General features: G+C 35.7%; 1 protein-coding gene and 1 pseudogene across 3 annotated transcripts in view; one reads left to right on the top strand and one right to left on the bottom strand.

Annotated features, from left to right (window-relative positions):
• The window catches only part of LOC121822972 (pirin pseudogene), a 39950-nt pseudogene extending 28400 nt beyond the window's left edge, over positions 1 to 11550 (bottom strand).
• Cdh12 (cadherin 12) overlaps positions 1 to 20231 on the top strand; it is a 993285-nt gene that overhangs the window by 619815 nt on the left and 353239 nt on the right. The window lies entirely within an intron of this gene.

The following is a 20231-nucleotide window of genomic DNA, read 5'->3' as shown; positions in this document are numbered from 1 at the left end:
ACTGGTCATGCAAGTTAGGTGGTGTTTGGTTTATGGATATATTTAACATATATGTTAATTTGATTTCTAAAGGTTCATGTAATTACACATGAATGTTATTGAGTCTGATGATAGACCTGATATCTGTATTTGGACTTGAAAATTAGTTGTGGGTCACCTTCGTAATTATCAAACAAGGTAAACAAATATGGTTTAGGAGTACCACAGAATCTGCTGAACTAAAAAGTCCCTTAATTTGGCCATGGAAACTTATATATTTAAATATATTTATATTTAATTGTAATTATATATGTATTATATTACATATAAAATAGTAGTTATAATACAAATTATAGCAAACTCCATACAGTTGTCTATTTAGTAAATACTACTTTTCTTTCTTATTCAGAGGGTGTTAATTGTGTTTAGGAAACAACAATTATTTATTAAGCATAGAACTCAGAAAAGCAGAGCCTTAGTCCATGATGAAGGGAATGGGTCTAGATTAACTTAGCTACCTGTGGAGATTTTATATCCCTTGCTATTAGTTTTAGGAAGATCCACACAGTTAGGTTTTATTCCTTGAGAAATCGGAAGAATTTAAGGAGAGTTTTTAATGGGAAGCAATGGAAACTGAGGCTTCCCTTGGCTTGTTGATATTCACATGTATAAAGAGAGGTGATGCCGCTTCCGTCACTTGCAAAGGAGAAATGAAGGCAGAGACCCATACTGAGGACTCCATGGATCATGATAGATTGAGTTTTTTTGCATTAGATATTGAATTACTGGAGGCCTGGGGAGATAATATTTGATCTTTGAGAAGATGAAAGTCCAGTTTCCAGAATCCATGTTGTAGAGCTCGCAACCACTTGTCACTTTTGTTCCAAGGGACCCAAAAAACCTCTGGCCTCTTTATGAATCTACAGTCACTTGCACATACCCCCATATGGGGAAACACATTTATATGTAATTGACCATACTAAACAGATTTAACTAAAAATTAAATTGCTGGGCTGTGTGATGGCTCAGCTGGTAAAACCTTTGTTGCCAATATCTGTAGTTGATAGTTTTCTCTGGTCCCTCCTGGCCCCATGGTCCCAAAGCTGTTTATATAAAATAATCATTCACAGGCTTACTATTTATTACTTATTTATAATTGCTCAGCAATTAGCTCAGGCTTATTTCTGACTAGCTCTTACACTTAATTCACCCATGACTCTCATTTATGTTTAGCCACTTGACTTCATACCTTTTCTCAGTTCTGCCTTGTCATCTTGCTTCCTCTGTGTCTGACTGGTGACTTCTGACTCTGCCTTTCCTCTTCCCAGTCTCTTCAGTTGGGATATACCACCTAACCTTATTCTGCCTCACCATTGGCCAAACAGCCTTATTTATCAACCAATCAGAGAAATACATATTCACAGCATATAGAAAGACATCCTACAGCACTTCCCCATTTCCGTCTAATCAAAAAGGAAGGTTTTAACTTTAACCCAGTAAAATTGCATTTAACAGAACAGTTATCAAGCAAGAATTACAGTTACAATATCTAGTCTATTTGTGTTTGGCAAATTTAAAGAAAATATTTTATCTATCCTATATTTGTGAGTCTAAGTTTTCTTATTTGATTTAGCTTTTATCAGAACCAAGCAAAATTATAATTATAAATCTCTAGTCTTCAACTACATCAAAGACCTGAGAAGGAAAATAATAATACCTGAGAAAATGGAAAATGCAATCAAGGAATTTCCAAAATTCTTTTCAGAATACATAGAGAAAGCTGGCAACCTAGACAGTCACCCAAAGTTCCTCTGTAATGTTGAGGCATCCATCTTCAGCCTAAAGGCCTAGAGTTTTTCAGTCACTTCTCCTTGTGTCTGGCAATCTCCTCTGTGAAGCAGGAATCTGAAGGACGATCTCGTCTTGCAAAGTATAATGGTTACCTTCCTATATGTCCTGCATGTCTAGTTTATATAATGTGCTGTCAAACAGTCCAGGCAAGAGCAGTTTCTTGCCCAAATGGCTAACTTTTGCCATAAAGAAAGCAAACTCCATATGGAGTTTCTTTGATGCCCATCATCTTATCTGAAGTAGATTGATGCTGCCTGGAGTAGACATGTCTTAATATCCAGAAAGTCAAAGTTTTTAAAACATTTTAAATGCCATATTCTGTAGGTCTTTGAAGTGTTTGAAGATTACCTACCTAATTGAAGTGTATCTATGTATACCTAGAAAACTTAACTAACATAAGTATAAGTTTGATTATCATAGATGACTAATTATTAATCTGTATTTCTTAATTATACGTGATAATTTTTAAATAAGTTACATAAACATAATACCTTAAACAGAAGTAGGAATATACATACATTATTACAAAATTGACTTTAACTTTGTATCAATAAACTAAAATGTAAAATATTTTAAGCAAGTTGCTGCTCTTTAAAAGTAGATTTAATAATCTACTATTTTATCCTATCTATAATATCCCTGTTTTTCTTTAGAAAGGGATTACATTTATAATTCATCCCCTTTAAATAAAATAAACATTCATAAACAATATTTTGAGAATTTGGGTGTAGCTTCTCATACTACTTCCTGATGCTTGGGGGCGCTGCAATCTTATGGATATCCTGAGAAAATTAAGAATTATGGTCAAGTCCTGACTAGAATAGTTTGTGATGTTATATTCCCTGAGCCAGTTGCTTTGAAGCTGCTCTAGATGTTTGATCATCTGGAGACCTTTCAGTGGGTCTTGGCTGATCAAACCATATTAGCCTAGAAGTAATCCATAGGTTCTCACTTTCTGTGGAAACAAAAGCAGAACCTCTTTTCTAAAACAATGTATCCTTAGACACAAATTTTGAAGTCAAGATACATTATACATACATACATATACATACATACACACACACACACACACACACATATACATATATATGTTTAACTCAGCATCCTTTACAATCAAATGTCTTTCTGTAGTTAAAAATGCTCCTGAAGACAATATAATGGACACACTGTGTGTGATTTTCATCTTTATGTACCTTAACTTTTATATTATTTTTTTATGTCAATTTAAAGACTTTTTTTTTATGTGTATGAGTTTTTTTTTTTTGGGGGGGGGGTTCGAGACAGCGTTTCTCTGTAGCTTTGGAACCTTTCCTGGACTAGATCTGTAGACCAGGCTGGCCTCGAACTCACAGAGATCCACCTGCCTCTGCCTCCCAAGTGCTGGGATTACAGGCATGCACCACCACCGCCCGGCCTTAAAGACTTTATTTTTTAAAACTATATTTCTTTATATAACTGCATAAATTTCTCTTCTCTCTCTTTCAAGCCTACATACATTTTTACACACACTGTAAATAGTTTAGAGTTTTATTCCATATGAATCTGTCTTATTGTGAATCTATAATCCTTCTCTGACCAGGAGAGATTTTAAACTTTTAAGCTGCTTGGCTAGGACCAATGCAGCAGCCATGGCTGCTGACTCTGCCCACTTCAGCTTTTCAACATGGTGGTGATACGTTTACTGCCAGCTCTGGGATCCATGCTTTCCACTAAGTCTGTGGGTCTATACCTCCATCCAGCAACATGTAGTCCAGAAAACTTTTTTTTTTTTTGTACTAGGAAAAGCTAAATACACCAGGCTTGCATGGCTTGGAGACACCTCTGTGTACCAAGATAGGAATCTGCCATGCTGCTTAGCTCAAGGCAGCTGGCAGCCAGCTCCAACTCACAGGCTGCTCTTGGCATCAGACTGTGAGACTGGGAAGAGCAGTGTGTCACTGTTTCTGTGCGTTCAGAATCTTTAAGCTTTCTTAAGTCTATGTGTATCAATGGCCCTTGTTGAGTGCCAAATATAGTTAAGTTTTTTTCCAGTCTCACCTGGCCCTGTGGTCCTGAAGCTGCTTATAAAATAATCACTCAGAGGCTTAATATTATTTAAAACTGCTTGGCCATTAGCTCAGGCTTATTACTGCCTAGCACTTACACTTAAGTTAACCCATAATTCTTATCTGTGTTTAGCCACGTGGCTTGGCTTGGGACATTTTTTCAGTTCTGCCTCCTCATCTTGCTTCCTCTGTGTCTTGCTGGTGACTCCTGACTCTGCCCTTCTCTTCCCAGTCTCTCCAGTTGGAATATACCGCCTAATCTTATTCTGCCTCACCATTGGCCAGAAATATGTAATTAGAGTAACATATATTCACAACATAAAAAAAGACATCCCACAGCAAATATTGATGAACTGAATTAAATCCCCTGGACCCACATGGCATGAAAGAACTGACTTCTGCAAATTGTTATCTGTTTTCCAAATATGTTCCATGTGCATACTCCTGCATATAAACAGATTTGGCAATTAAAAATAATTAATAGTTTAAATGTTATGCTCCTTTGACCCTTTGGTTTGAGAGGCAAAAAATTATTTTATTATTTAAATTACTACGATGAATTTTTCATTTATATACAAACCAAATTATCTCACTTGATATATGTCTATTTCATTTGAACATACTAACAGTTCATGCAGTATGTTTTGATTTTATTTTATGTTTATTTCAAAAATTGAGTCATCTAAGTACAAGATCCAACTGAAAACATCGCCTATAAGGACTAGGTAGTGAGCAAAGGCTGATTGTACAAAAGGAAACTGCCTTCATTTAGACTAAGCATTCTTACACTGCTTTCTTTGTATCTTAATTCATCTTGCAGTTATTTTCAAGAGGAATTTCCTGAACTAACATCTCATAGTTTGTCTTCAAGGAGATAAATGAAGCAACATATCACCAATCATGTATACTTTCTTATTCAAAACAATAAATAAGATAAAAATGTAAATATAGGACAAGTCAATACAAAAGAGTGGTTAACATTAATTTTGTGACATGATTTTGTTATGGCTCCAAACTTTGCTGTCCCTGTAGCTTGGGTGTATCATTAAAGTTTCGGTGTATTGGGCTGCTTTATAAAGTTATAAAGAGTGAAAAATAGTAACTACATAGATAATTGTGAGAGTAAAACATCTGTAAAATTGTCTGGTAGCAAGTGTGCATCATTAAACATGCCATTCAACTTCATTGACTATTGCCCTTTGCTTAGCTCATTCACGATACTAAACATATTCCAGAGGATATATTTTTAAATCAATATGTATTCACTCACATTATTCCAGGAAATAATTTTCTTTATAATCATAGAGCGGTCAGTCAGATACAACATCACAGCAATATCTTATAATATCAATGCTTAATAGCCATATAGTACATTTATTCTAAGTAGCTAGAGGCACTTAATGGACATTACCCAATTAATCATTACAGATCCCTATGTGGTAGGTCAGAATTAGTAGATCAGTGAAAGTGATAATGATACCAATATACAAAACCACGGAGCTTCTTACTAAATTCCAATGCCTTTTTAAAGCATGAAGCCTGGAATAGAAGCAGAGTCCCGACACCCTGTCAAGATGTGGTTAAATTGACCATGCTAGTCCTTGAATTAAATATACTTAAATTGCTCCTTTCCAAATAACATGTACGCATGTCTAATTTGAACAGCTAAGATTGGAAAGAACAAAGGTTTATACACTTCACACAGCACCCATTTTTAAGCATATGCCAAGTAACATTTTTGGCTTAGATAATTAAACATTCCAAAACTTAATAAACTGCTGACAACTGTAGCTTAATTAAAATTTTAGTCAACCATAGCTACTAACAAAATGAGGAAAACAAGAAAAATATGAATGTAAAGGAAAGTCAGAAAAATAGTTTTACTATTAGCATCACGATAATCACAGAGAACATAATTACCACTATCAGATTCAAAAACTCTGTGGTTCTGTTACTAGAAGAGGCAATGTGTAATAGGGAAATAGGCAGAATTGGAAGACAAGTAAATTTTTGAGTAACAACCTTTGCAAGTTGAAACCTAGGGACACTTCCCCACTCCCAATTCCTATTTAAACAGACACTTAACTGTGGCAAATATCATTTACAAACAAAAAATATCAATTGCACTATTGAATCCCCAATTCCTGAAAACTGATAAGCCGAGAAAGTCAGAAAACTGAGTGATCTTGTGATATTTTTATTCATAATACCAATTGTTTCAATGAAATATTTTGAGGAAAAATAGGCATGGCTATACTTAGCCCTTACACAGAAATATTTTTTGTTTTTGTGAAATTCAGTTTCTGACCCTTGTATGGATGCAAATCTTCGGCAAATTTCTTACTTTCAGAGTTTGCTCAAGTATAAGTTTTTTTTTTTTTTAAATAAACAAAGACGGTAATAGCAAATAAAACTTAGTAGGTTTCCTAGTTACCTGCACTTTATAATTGGTAGAATTGTTTCACAAAGAAATGGAATTCTCATAGAGACCTGGAAGAAGTACAATATTTTAATAGAAAAGATGTTTTGTTTTATAGTCATGAGCTCTTTTTAATTTATTGAAAAATATATTTTGTCATATAATATATAATGAATATGATTTCCCTTCTCTGTATTTTTTCCAGTTGCTCCCCATTTCCACTCTAATACATATCCACTCCCTTACTGACTCTTGTTAGACAGCAAACAGGCTCCTAAAATAAATTATGAAACAAAATATAGTAAGAGAAAATAAAAGCTAACACTTCAGAATAGGACAAAACAAACAGAAGAATTCCTGAGTGTAAGAATGAGTGGGTTTCTGAAAAAGATGTTTTTACAACATCTTTTGAAAATGTATACGTTTTTGCTATTGCTGGGTTGAATCCAAAACATAACTATTTGTTAAACATATGATATTGAACAAGTAAATTTATTTCTTATAATTTGAATTCCTTAAAACAAAGATAACTAAGCAGGGTAAGAAATGAAATAGAATAGAACTGAGATGCTATTTATGAAGGAATTAACATTAGGTTAGTCATCGAATTGAATCCCCCCAACAATTCCTTTTCTTTCTTTCATTCTTTTTTTTTTTGAGTTTCTTCCCTCATACCATATGAGACAGCCACAGATTCAGCCCTGAGAACCAATTTCTATAGTGGGTGTAATTAGATTTGTAACACAGATATAGCTTATTTTTTCTTTCAACTGTGATTTTTCTCACAATGAGGTGACTGTGAGGCTTTTCAAGGTCATGGCTTTCAACAATTCTGTATGCTTTCCTGCAGTCAGAGGTCTAACTGGGCCACTTAACAGTTTGACTGAAAAGGTTCTATGCAAATCAAATGCATGCTGTCATCATTATGAATAAGACTGTTCATTTTTAGACTCTTAGGAGGTTTTCAGAGTATAACTGGAGAACTTGGGCTCTGTAAGTGGGTTAGCATGATTGATTCTTTACTATTTAAGAGAAGCAGAACAAGAATGTATTCAGACTATGGAGTGTAAATTATGCATCGTGAGTGAGTGTGTATGTGTACAAAAGAAGGTAAAGTGAAAAGGAAGGGTGAAGTGTAAAGGGATGTATATTTGTAAAATCCATGCAAGTATATATCAATCAATCAATCTATCTATCTATCTATCTATCTATCTATCTATCTATCTATCTATCTATCTATGCATTCACATTCACAGAAAGAGAAAACTTAGGAGGCAAGTAGAAAAGTCACAGAGAGAGAGAGAGAGAGAGAGAGAGAGAGAGAGAGAGAGAGAGAGAGAGAGAGAGAATTGGATAGACCAAGATCAGAAAAATAGAAACAGAGAGAATAAATACATGCTAAAGAGTATCACCGCATTCAAATAAAAAACAGCCTCTTCCATAGTGAACTGCAGTTGTCCCTGGGGGACAGGGGGGCAGTCACAGAGGAAGATGTTTATCTCAAGGTGAGAGACTCTGTCTCTTTGTTTTTCATTTGTGTATTGTAAGCTCCATGCACATGTTATCTACCCTGGTTACTCTTTGAAGGAATATATTTGAGTCATCATTTTTATATCCAAAATGTATCAGAGAGTGAATGACATAACTCACATCAGTACTTGAATAATGCTCTACACAAGTATGTGTTCACATGTGAAAGCTGCAAGAACAGACAGGATGGAAAGAAACTGAAAATCAAAACCACACAAACAAGTGCCAAACTAAGATGAAGTATTAGCCCTTCGTCTTAGTATAATGTGAAGGAAACTAAAGAGAGATACATGTTAATATTTCATAAATGTGTAATCTGCTTCCTTTGTTAGATTCTAATGCATGCTAAACATTGTTCTAAAGACAAGTGTCCCCCTTTGAGTAGCTTAACACATAAAACTCCATAAAATATTGCTAATGACAGGAACATGAGCAATCTCCATATATACAAGCATGCACGCCATGGTTTTACAAGTCATTCTAGATAGGATAAATATCATGTTGGCATATGTCCCACAATAACTTGAGAAAGACAGAGAAGTGGTAGAGAAGGAGAATATATTCCATATTCATTTACATAAGTGACAGTTACACACACGGGGAGGAAAATGGTGACCCTACACAAACACTGAGGACTGTATTCAATTTAATGCTGGCAAAAGAGGTGAAGAAAATCAAGGTGTTTGTGAAAGATACTAAGCTCTTCTTTGGATTAGCCATAGTCATATGTCAGCAGAAAATAATTATAGTGAAGTATGTACTTTTGATCTTAACTTTAATTTCATTAATAACAAAAGACGCAGAAGAGTCATGTAAAGTTCATTAATGAAAACAGTGAAGACAATTGCTTTGGTTTATATCTTGAATGTTTCTCAAAAATAATGGATTCATGTTATCATTTTGGATATGATGAAAACTTTGGAGGTGATGAAAACTTAGAGATAGAGCATATGCTCTTGAGAGGACTGTGGAAATCTGACCTGTTTCTTGTACTATTTTGCAATCTACCTAATGAAATAACATTCCCCCTATCATTGCCATCGGGATACCCCAGGAGAGTCCAGATCTGTGAAACAACTCATTTCAGACCAGAATATCAGCATTGTGCATGAAATGAATAACTTTTCCCTAAATGCGAATTACATCATTTATTTTATATTGATATAACAATTATTAATGTGAAAGTATAAAATTGTATGTAATATTAATAACAGCATTTTCAGTTTATATTGTTTATATATATATCATATTTATTTACTAAAGTAAAATTATAGTTTTAAATTATGTTGTTCTAAAGGAAAAGGCCCATGCTTTTCTCTTTGTATGGTGTATTCCAAATCTAGAGAAGAGAAATGGGGCATGCCAGAGCCATTGGGTCCAAAGAGCTATATATTTGAAGAACTTGTCAGGATAAACAAAAATCAAAGCTTTTAAAGTTATAACTCCCCAGAGTAGGAACAAGCCAAGGACGCCAGCACCATTACCACTGTCAAAATCTGTCCATGGCATTAAACTTTTCAATCTGCTTTGGTTTGGCAATGTAAGGTCATTCCAATTCCCAGGAGTAGCCTTTCTTCAGCAAGTCATTGGCTGTGTGTGAGTGATTTACTTGATTGGCATTTATATATTCTGCTGCTTAGAATCATTCATGTGACCGGGAAACCTCAAAATACAGACACCAGAGCTCTCACATATCGTCTTTAAGACACATCTTTTCCTACTTGAACTTCCCCTTCCAATTAAAATGTGGTTAATATAAACAAGTTGAGATAGCTGTCTTCTCACATAAAACGTGTCCTGGTTGTGAATGGTACATATGGGAAGGGGAAGGATGTGCAAGCCTAGAATATTACTACCAAGTGACAGCAACAGAAAGGTGCTGTATACAAGGTCAGCCTATGCAACATAGAAACTTCTTATGTCAAACAAACAAACAAACAAAAAATGATACATGAGTAGAAAGTGTGAATAATGGTATTTCAGACCCATTATTATATTTGGATGAAAAGTTATATTCTTTTTTTATCTTTTCATCTTTTCATACCAGAACATAAGGAGTGAATTATAACAAGTCAAGATTTTTCTGAGACATGAAAAGTGGATATTTGCATAGGTTTACTTATCAAAACAATACTTAGATAAAATTAAAGATGATTTTTCCAGTCCATTTTACTCATAAAAATCTATGTTCTCTATCATAGAATAAACATTACTAGAAGATATTTTCAAAACTAAACTTTTTTTCACAATGGATGATAAATAATGTACAATAGCACACAATTATATTTAACAATATTTTCTTTATAATTATTGTAAATTAGTATTTTACTATGTACATTTTAATCTATCAAAATACTTTAAAAGCTTGTGAATATATTGTACCATATGAGTAAATAGTACATATTAACAATATATATAAACAAAGCTTATGATCAAAATTATACCATATAAAGGCTTGCAATATCATCAATACAAACAATTATCATTTTAATATTTATTCTTTCTAATTAACTAATGTATTGAAATACTTGAAATATTGGTTACTAGTGGATTTTTTTAAGTCAACAATTATGTTTATTTGCATGTGCCAGGAAATATCTGACATAGATTGCTACTAAAATAATTTCTATTGATTTTATTTACCCTTTAAAATTAATTAAATCTGTTCCTTGACAACTTTATACTCATGTACAAGGCATTGTGATTGCTCTCACTACGAAACACATTTTATCACGTTGATGTGGCATTGTACAGAAGCACCAGCTGAGACAGGTTTGAAGATTTATCATGGGGAAAAGTCAGTCCATCCAAATGGTAAAATTTGAAGAAGTGCCAGGTCCCCCCCACCAACCCTTATTTTTTCATTCCTGAAACCAAGACTTGCCTGAGAAACTTCTTAATCACAAATGGACCTTGTTGGACAAGTGCCTCTCTCAATGGCTCCCCAGTAATTACAACAAAATGACTTGTTTTAGGGTCCTTATTTCCCACTAGGGAACTGTCAGCTTTGCCAAGCACCATTGTGGGAGGAGCTCTAACCTTTGCTAAGCATTATCAGGCCAGAAATAAGTATCCAGATATGGCATAAAGGAAGCTTGTTCGCTCTTGAGGAATGGACTGGGAATGCTGTGCTCCCTGGTCTAATTAAAAACCTAGATAGTAGGTTGGTTTGTCAGTATAAACCTTATACTTTATTTCCTAGGCTTCTCCTGAAATGACAGACTGTCACACCATTTTTTGTGGGTTTCTGAATCTCTTCACTTTTCAGTTCCTGATACTGAGACTCCAACATCTTTTCAGGGCTTCTGAAGTTTACCCAGAGCTGTAGGGCTTGGCCTGAATCCTCATGGCAGGGCACCGAGACATGTAGAATGCCCTGCCCTACAGTCATCCATTGTAGTATCCTTTTTTTTTTTTTTAAACGACCTGTCCACAGAAGTGCCTGTGGGCCATGCTGCCCTCTTCCAGAAGGTACAATCTGTTTCACAATCTCGATGTGGGCCACCAGGAAACCCTCCTGGCCTCTCACACTTAAATTCATCAAACAATAAAATGGATTCAGATTTTCTGGTCTGCTAATGCTTCTGAGGGCCTTTGCTCCAAAACAGTCTGCTTGCTCTCCATTAGCACTGAGAAAGTAAGCTTTTTAGACGTCAGTTTGTAGTCTATAAAGAATGCTATGATGTGGAGATGGCAGTCGTGCAGGCACAGGAAGAGGACACTCATGGTGATTGATGTCTCATCTGTGACAATCAATTCTAACTACTGCATGAGAATACTCTGGGGAGAGCCACAATTATGAGATGAAATGAAGATATGTCCATAGCACATTTGTGACAAACTTTAAAAAAAAAAAAGCCAAAATCTTCTGAAAGAAATGTATGTACCCAGAAAGAGTCTACTCCCACTAAAGTTGGCAAAGGGTACCTCCTGACACAGCTATCTGACTCACACTCTTTTTCTATAGCAACTTTACTTCACTGAGACAAAGGATTTTGTCCTCCAGGCTCATTTCTGTTAGTCAGATGAATTCCCATGTTACTTCCTCATCTGAAAGGGGGCTTTAATTATAAGTAGTATTCTTCTATCTATGCTAAAAAGACTAACAGAACTACTGCTGGTAAGTAAAATGATAAGCTGGTAGTTTGTGAAAACACCCAGCAAAAAAGATAGGTGTGTCCCTTAGGAAGCATAGGCAGTTCAACTGACCTACTCTGGTGATAGGATGACCAAACACTATAATTGTCGTGCTAGAAACCCCAACCAATGACTGAGGGAACTGGATGCAGAGATCCATGGCTAGGCCCCAGGTGGAGCTCCAGGAGTCCAATTGGTGAGAAACAGGAGGGTTTGTATGAGCGAAAATTGTTGAGACCAAGGTTGGATAAAGCACAGGGACAAATAGCCAAACTAATGGAAACACATGAACTATGAACCAATGGCTGAGGGGCCCCCAACTGGATTAGGCCCTCTGAATAGGTGAGACAGTTGATTGGCTTGATCTATTTGGGAGGCATCCAGGCAGTGGGACCGGATCCTGTGCTCATTGCATGAATTGGCTGTTTGAAACCTGGGGCTTATGCAGGGACGCTTGGCTCAGTCTGGGAGGAGGGGACTGGACCTGCCTGGACTGAGTCTACCAGGTTGATCTCAGTCCTGGGGGAAGGCTTTGCCCTGGAGGAGGTGGGAATGAGGGATGGGCTGGGGGGAAGGGGAGAGGGGCAGGAGGGGGCGAACAAGGGAATCCGTGGCTGATATGTAGAATTAAATTATATTGTAAAATAAAATAAAATAAAATAAAAAGATGCACAGGCAACAAAGACTATCAATGTTATATTTTATTTGGCTTGTCTTATTTTTCTTTTTTTTCTTTTTTCTTTTTTGGTTTTTCAAGACAGGGTTTCTCTGTGTAGCTTTTCCTAGAACTCACTCTGGAACCGAGGCTCACCTCAAACTCGCAGAGATCCACCTGCCTCTGCCTCCCGAGTACTGGGATTAAAGGTGTGCGCCACCACCGCCCAGCTTGGTTTGTCTTCTTTAAATAAATATTTTCTGTGGAAAATTGACTATCAGATTGAGCCCATTATTTTCTCTCACCTATGTGTACCATATGATGGACACTTATCGAAAGAAAAGGTCTTTGAGTGGTTGCAGAGAAATTTAGAGCTTTTACTCATTAATATGTACAGTACAAAAGAACAATCTATAGTATAACACGGGGGAAGTGACTTTCTAATTTTCATTGATCTTATACAAATGTCATTATTATTCCTCTCTTAGTATTTGTGCTCTATAGAATTATCCTTAAGGAACCCAACACACAGAGACAAGTTTCTACTCTGTGAACCATAACCATGTCACTGCCTAAGTTTTTCATAAGTAAGCTATGATCTTGGCTTCAGAAACCTCAAAGTGGTTTCAGTCAACAAATACTAGTTAATGGAAAAGCTTGCTCAGCACATAATAAGACAGCTCTTCTATAATACATGCTCCATAAATATTATTAATTGCATTGAGAGCCAAACTTGTGATTGAAGAATGCATGTAAAAGAGGTAAAAGTATTTTCTCTTTACGAATGATGTCTATGACAAATGCTACTCTAGAATGCTCTTGAATGCTGTGATGAGAAAACTCACTTGGAATTATTATTTGTATTTGACCCAAGCATTCCTAATTAGGATATTGCAAGCAAAAGAAATGGGTATGCAAACCCCCTTTAAAAATTATACCTCCATTTTCTTTACTAACATGAACATGACACAGTAAAATGTGATAATGCATGCCATTTACACAGAAAATAGTTTTCTTGAGCACTGGGATATTCATTTTGTTTTAGAACTGTGAATTCCACTATAATCTTAAGTTGGAGAGAAAACATTAAACTAAAATGCTTTTTAAACTTTTGCCCAATACATGTTTGGAAAGATGCCCAAGAAACAAGTCCAATTCAAATAGGTTCACTCAAATTTTACCTGTAATTAGTGCTATCAAATTTTACTTTCAATTATAAATAGTTCAGAATTGCCTTCTTGCTATTTATATATATTTCTTGTGCTTAGTTGATTATTAGAAAGTTACATTATGAGAATTTTCATTATTGCATAGTATAAATTTTATTTTATATTCATATCTTGTAAGTTTTAAAGGTCAGACTAAAATATAGAAGAGTTTACTTTTTTGAGAGGTGACCTAAATATTTTACCTCCTGTATATTTGTTGGCAAGTGATCTATATATCCATCTGAATTCATTATTCAGTGTCCTTGATAGGACATACCATTTATATTTGGTGAATGACAGCTCAACAGTTTTGAGTGTGCCCCTGTGTATGTTTTTTTCCATTTCTTCATGGAGGCATGGATCTGAGGTTTCTGTGAGGAAATATCATCACTGTGTGATACTCTTGCTCTGTCAGAACACCTACAAAATTACTCTTCTCAGGTGAGACATAATGAGTTCCCCTTTATGGCCAGGTTCAATCTTCTTTCTGTCGTAGCAGGCAAAGGACAGAGAGAAATTGCTCAAGATGCAAATTATCTGGACTCTTGTGACCCAGGTGAACCAGACCTTACAAAGTGCCTGTCAGGCAGATGTAAATTTCTCATAAGCAGCTAGATCATTCCACTGAAAGGAAATATTGATTTCCTTGCAGCATCCCAATGCAGAGGTGAAAGACTTACAAGTCTGTTGATGTAGCTGCTTCCTAGATTTTCCATTGTTAAACCATGTCTCTTTAACCTGTTAATACTAGAGTTCATATGCTAGAAAGACATGTTGCCAAAACATATCATCTTTCTTTCATTTATAAACAACGAGAGAAAGAAAACAGATACCTTCTATGGTCACTATGGTAAAATTCCAACACCCTGGCATCCCATTACTGTGTAATCAATATACATTAACATAGACTGCATTATGCATATGGAAAAATGTTTGCCATCTCAGTGAAAAATGGCTCCACAATTAAAGTGTCAAAAGGTTAAGGAGACCATTTGGTATTGCATGTAGTTATAATTTTAGCTTAAAATTTCTCTCTTCTCCCATGTGTATTGTCCTCTCTCTATTACTGATTTCAAATTTAAAAATATTAGCAAACCCCAGCAAGCTACTCAATCGCCTACATAACATGCTATACTTTGAGATCACCATCATAGTTTGGATAGATTAGATATGCCCATGATTTAAAGTGGTTTCCCAATGATCAAAAGGCAGCAAATACTCTGTGTTCTTTATGATTCCTTAAGCATATGTAGGCGTGAACTCACAAAATGAGGTATAGATAACAGCTCTCCACGATTTTCATGCATATTTTCCTTTAGAACAAGAGTAGGACTGCATAGGCACAGTCTGTTGCATAGTAACAATGATGTTGACTTATCTTGGAAAAGACTCTCTTCTTTCTTTTTGGCATTTCTTCCCCCATTAAGTTTCTATTTGCTACTCGCATGCCCTTTTCTTTAGAGTGCCATTTGTACTGTGCTTATGTTCCTGCAATCTCATAGGAAGCTCTGGAGGAATTATGACAGGCAATTAGTTGTTCTATTGAAATTGATTAGGAAATGAATGCTTTTGAGTGATGTAGGACAATGAGTGTGCTCACACACAATGTTTAGGGCAAGCCAGTGAGTTGCCACTCCCTTAATTCTTACCAAATGTGTATGTGAAAGCAGAAATAGGATGCATGGTGTCATCTCTTTTTTTATTATTTTGTCAGTAAGTGAAAATGCAAGCTTGCATGGCTCATCCTCAGGGAACCTCTGGGGGTACATTTGTGCAGTGACTTACCCACCCAAATCAACCATTAAAGAAGTGGAGTAATGGGACCTGGGTGCATTCCTGCCTGGAATGTAGGCTTATTAGATTAAAAGCTCTGGAATACCCATACAGCAGAATGAATTGTTGTATAGTATCTGTTTGGAAAGGAACAACATCATTTTAGTCCATAAAACATCCACAGGGACACACGTCTTTAAATCATTTTAAAATCAGTGTTGGCTTTGCTCCTGCCTATGGTTAAGGATGTGGATGCTATTTCTCATTCTGTATCAATTTCTTTTCTTCTGTAAAATACTAACGTTTTGTTCATACAACCCCTCCTCTTGGACTGGTGGAGCTCTACCTGGGGCCTGGCCGTGGATCTCTGCATCTGCTTCCCTCAGTCACTGGTTGAGGTATCTAGCACAACAGTTAGGGTGTTTGGTCATCCTATCACCAGAGTAGGTCAGTTCAGGCTTTCTCACAACCATTGCCAGCAGTCTATTGTGGAGACCAAGACTGGAAAAACCACAGGGACAAATAGCCAAACGAGTGGAAACACATGAACTATGAACCAATAGCTGAGGAGCCCCCAACTGGATCAGGCCCTCTGGATAAGTGAGACAGTTGATTAGCTTGATCTGTTTGGGAAGCACCCAGGCAGTGAGACCTGGACTTGTCCTTAGTGCATGAGCTTGCTTTTTGGAACCTGGGGCCTATTCAGGGTCACTTTATGCATCCTGGGAGGAGGGACTGGACCTCCCTGGACTGAATCTATCAGGTTGAGCTGAATCCCCAAGGGAGTCCTTGCCCTGGAGGAGATGGCAATGGGGGCGTGGGTGGGCTGCGGGGAGCGGGGGGGGGGGGGGGGGGAGGGAGGAGGGAGGACAGGGAAATCTGTGGCTGATATGTAATTAAATAAATAAATAAATAAACCAACAACAACAGCAAAATACTAACGTTTCTTCTCAAACATTTTGAAGGTCATCAAAGAACCCTAGGTCCCTTGTTCTGTCCCATAACATGGTACCCACATAGAATGTAGAATTACAAGGAAATTTGAAAGTATCTCTAAAATGTAGAATGTGATACTTTATTAAGCTTTATCTGAGACCATGGTTAGATGATAACATGATCAAATGATATTATGTCTCTTCTTTCAAAACTTTTATTAATTAGTGCTAGCCATCCCTGAAGCAAATTTTCTTCATACAAAGGCTTGGACATAGATCTTTTTTTGTGGGTTTAAATTACTTTGAGAAGTTCACATATGAATTGACTGGTATATATGTCAATCATATCTATACAGAAATGTATATATGAATGTCACTTGTAGAGTATATTTAGTATTTGCATGTGTTTAGGGCTTAACACTTGGAACTGGATAACCTTTCAGGAATTTTATCCCTGGAGAAGAATAATCACCCTAATTCAGCAGCCATTAAGTGCTACAACTATTCGTGTTGAGGTGAGGCCTTTCAAAGGTTCACTCTTTTACCTGATCTACGCTGGGATCTCAATCTGCTGAAATAAAGTACTGTGTAGATCCTGTATAGGCAAACATATTGTCAAGATCTCATATTGTGATGTTCTCTAAGCCTTTTGGTATAGACATGTTATGGAGGCATCGGTTCGGGTTGGGTATCTCATAGTTGTTCTCATCATTTTGATCAGTTGTTGATTTTTGTAATGGCTGATGTTCATTTGCTTCAAAAGTTTCTTTGATGAGGGGTGAGATAGAAATCCTTATTTTAGATATTATGATAAGTATCTAAAATGCAGTTACGAAATAAAATGAGCTGAATTAGAAAAGTGGCATCGAGTTTTAACCACAAGTTCCTAATATTTTATTTTACTGTTTCATTTATGCTTTTGGGAATTTCCAGTTATAGACTAAACCTCTCCACATGTTAGCAGTGTAAGTTTGTCCTTAAGTAATTCATTCTGCTATTTATCTCCACCCTACAGAATACTGAGCTTATAACAACACAATAGATTTTACTTTGTAAGCTGTGAAGCTGTGTCTTTTTAGTTGAACTTAAAACTGGTCATGATTTTGTCACATGAACTCTTTGTTTAAAAAAAGAGCTAGCTATAGCTATAAGCTGAAGAGCTATAGGAGAGGTATACCTTATTATGGGAATTCAATACATATAAGGTTCATTTGATGTTTTGAGTCAGTGCCCTTTTGTATCACAGGATGGCCTTGAATGTACTGCATTAGTGAGGATACTTTAAAGAAATAGAACTGACAGAAGGAACTAGTAATGGAGAGAGTTCCAGGTAAATCCTGTAGAGTGGCCAGTTTTCAGTATTCATTAAGATCCTGAAGAAGTAGGTTTAAACACCAGGGAAGGAATGAGTTGGAAACAGGGTCAATAAACTTGCCAGGGAAAGTGAAGGCAAACAGGCAAAAAGCACAGGCTTCCTTCCTTCATGTCATTTTAACTGTGCTGCAACCAGAAGGTGTAGACCAAATTTACAATGGGTCTTCTCACCTCAAATGATGCAGACTTAGGGTTGATCTTCCATCTCAAACACTCTAGCTGAGAAAAATGCATGACAAGTACTCTTCCAACTACTTACATTCTACTCTTCATAGAAGGTTCTTCAATCCTGTCAGGGAGCAACTATGTAGTATAACCTGAGGGCAACCATTTATGACTACAAATACAAGACCTTTGTCCAGGAACCACAAGAAAACAATTGTTGTTAGCAATCAAAGAAGGGTAGTAGGCCCAGATTTCCATAACCAGTCCCCTGATGAGTATGCACTTGGTTAATTGGTCATATCAAGGTTCTCTGGCCAAATGAAGGGGTACAATACTAAATTTATATTAAGAAGCTAAATTTGTGGTAAAACAATCCATTGCAAAGTAATGGAACCAAAAATACAGTACTATATGAATTATGAGAGTTCAGTGGAGGGCCCTGTGAATATTTATTTAAAATAGTTACATTATTATTATTATTATTATTATTATTTATTATTATTATTGACAAGCAATTTTATTTACCCCTTATTATTCATGTATAATTTAATAAAGTCCTATATATTGATGTATTATAAAATGTCTTGCTATACTTAGGCATCAAGAATAATCTCCATGATCGAATTATTTTGCTTACCTAAAATATTCCTTTCTGTAAGGCAAAAAATGTTCTGCAAGTGAAATTTAAATAAAAACAACATTATTGTTAACTACAGTGATCTTATCTACTTTAGAGCTAAAGAGATTATTCACTCTGCACAAAATCACTGCACAAAATAAATTCTCATCACTTTGACAAATGCCTCCTTAGTCTTCTTGGTAACCACCATTCTGCAGGAGGTTCTTCCATTACAATTAGTCTGTAAATCTCATAATTGAATGATACTTTTCATTTAATTTATTGTCTGTCTGTTTTGGACTATTTAGTCCAAATAATGCCTTCTGTGTTGTCACAGATAAAATGATTCTCCTTAGGTTTAACTTTAAATTACATCCCATTTTGTAAGAACTATATATTCTTCACTCACCCATCCATTGATGGAACTATAAGTTGATTTTGTATCTTGACTACTTTCAAGGCTGCAATGAATATCTCATTAATTTTTACTATTTAAAAATTGTAGACAAAATATTTTGAACATATTTTTCCTCTTTCAACTCATCCCAATGAATAATTTAAATTTAAGTATTCATTACTATATATTTAGCACCTACTGTATTAGGCACTGTGATCCTGTTTACATATTTCTTACTTCTCCATGCTTAAACCTACAATATTTGTTACAGATTAGTCATGGAAACAACTAAATTATTTGTCAGTGGCTAGATAAGAAATGTAACACAAATACCCAATGAAATGTCACTCAGTCTACAAGAGTAAAGCCTGCCTTCTGTGACAATGTGCATTAAAAATGAGACATTCTGCAACTGAAATAAGTCAGATATTGAAACAAAATATTATGTAACTGCTCTCCAAACCTGCTTGATTCATGACTATTAGCGCTTAAAGCTCAGTTAATTAAATCTGATCATGTGTGCACCAGAATATTCTGTCTTTCCAAGTCATTATTTGAATAAAATAATCAATAAGTTCTAGTTGTTAAATGAGTTGATGTTAATGGTTTCCAGTTCCACTAACAAGACTATTTTTCCATTCTCCTTTAAAAATTCCTGAACCACAGCTTTTCTGGATGTATAATTTTCATTCTTGCAATTGCTTTGGGGGAAAAATTGCTGTAAATTAATTTTCTCTGCAATTAGGTAAATGAGGACCTACATTCCTAACATGCTCTTAATTTGGGAAGTACTGATTTCAATACTCAGAGGACAAAGTAACAACAAGGTAAAAAGATTGAAGGGAACCCAAAACTTTTAGAAAAGATTTTGACTTGTCACAAAATCAGATGAAGAGCTTTATCTACCCTTCATGGAATGGTGTGTCAAATTTGAATTGTACTTCTTGTTTTAAAATCATTCCCTATCACGTCTTTGCTAGTCTCATGTTCTCAGCTTCCATTTCCCAAAAATGTTCCTTATTGCCTTTTAATTTTTCTGTGTGTTGAAACATTTTATGCAAGATCCAGGATTTGCCTTTGGTTTTGCTTTAATATTCTTTAACATTTTACAAATGTTATAGAAGCAAAAAAAACTATGATTACA

Source organism: Peromyscus maniculatus, chromosome 15 (assembly GCF_049852395.1).
Source record: "Peromyscus maniculatus bairdii isolate BWxNUB_F1_BW_parent chromosome 15, HU_Pman_BW_mat_3.1, whole genome shotgun sequence".
In the NCBI taxonomy this organism is placed as follows: domain Eukaryota; kingdom Metazoa; phylum Chordata; class Mammalia; order Rodentia; family Cricetidae; genus Peromyscus; species Peromyscus maniculatus.
The sequence above is the reverse complement of the archived record's forward strand: the minus strand, read 5'-3'. Positions and strand labels throughout refer to the sequence as shown.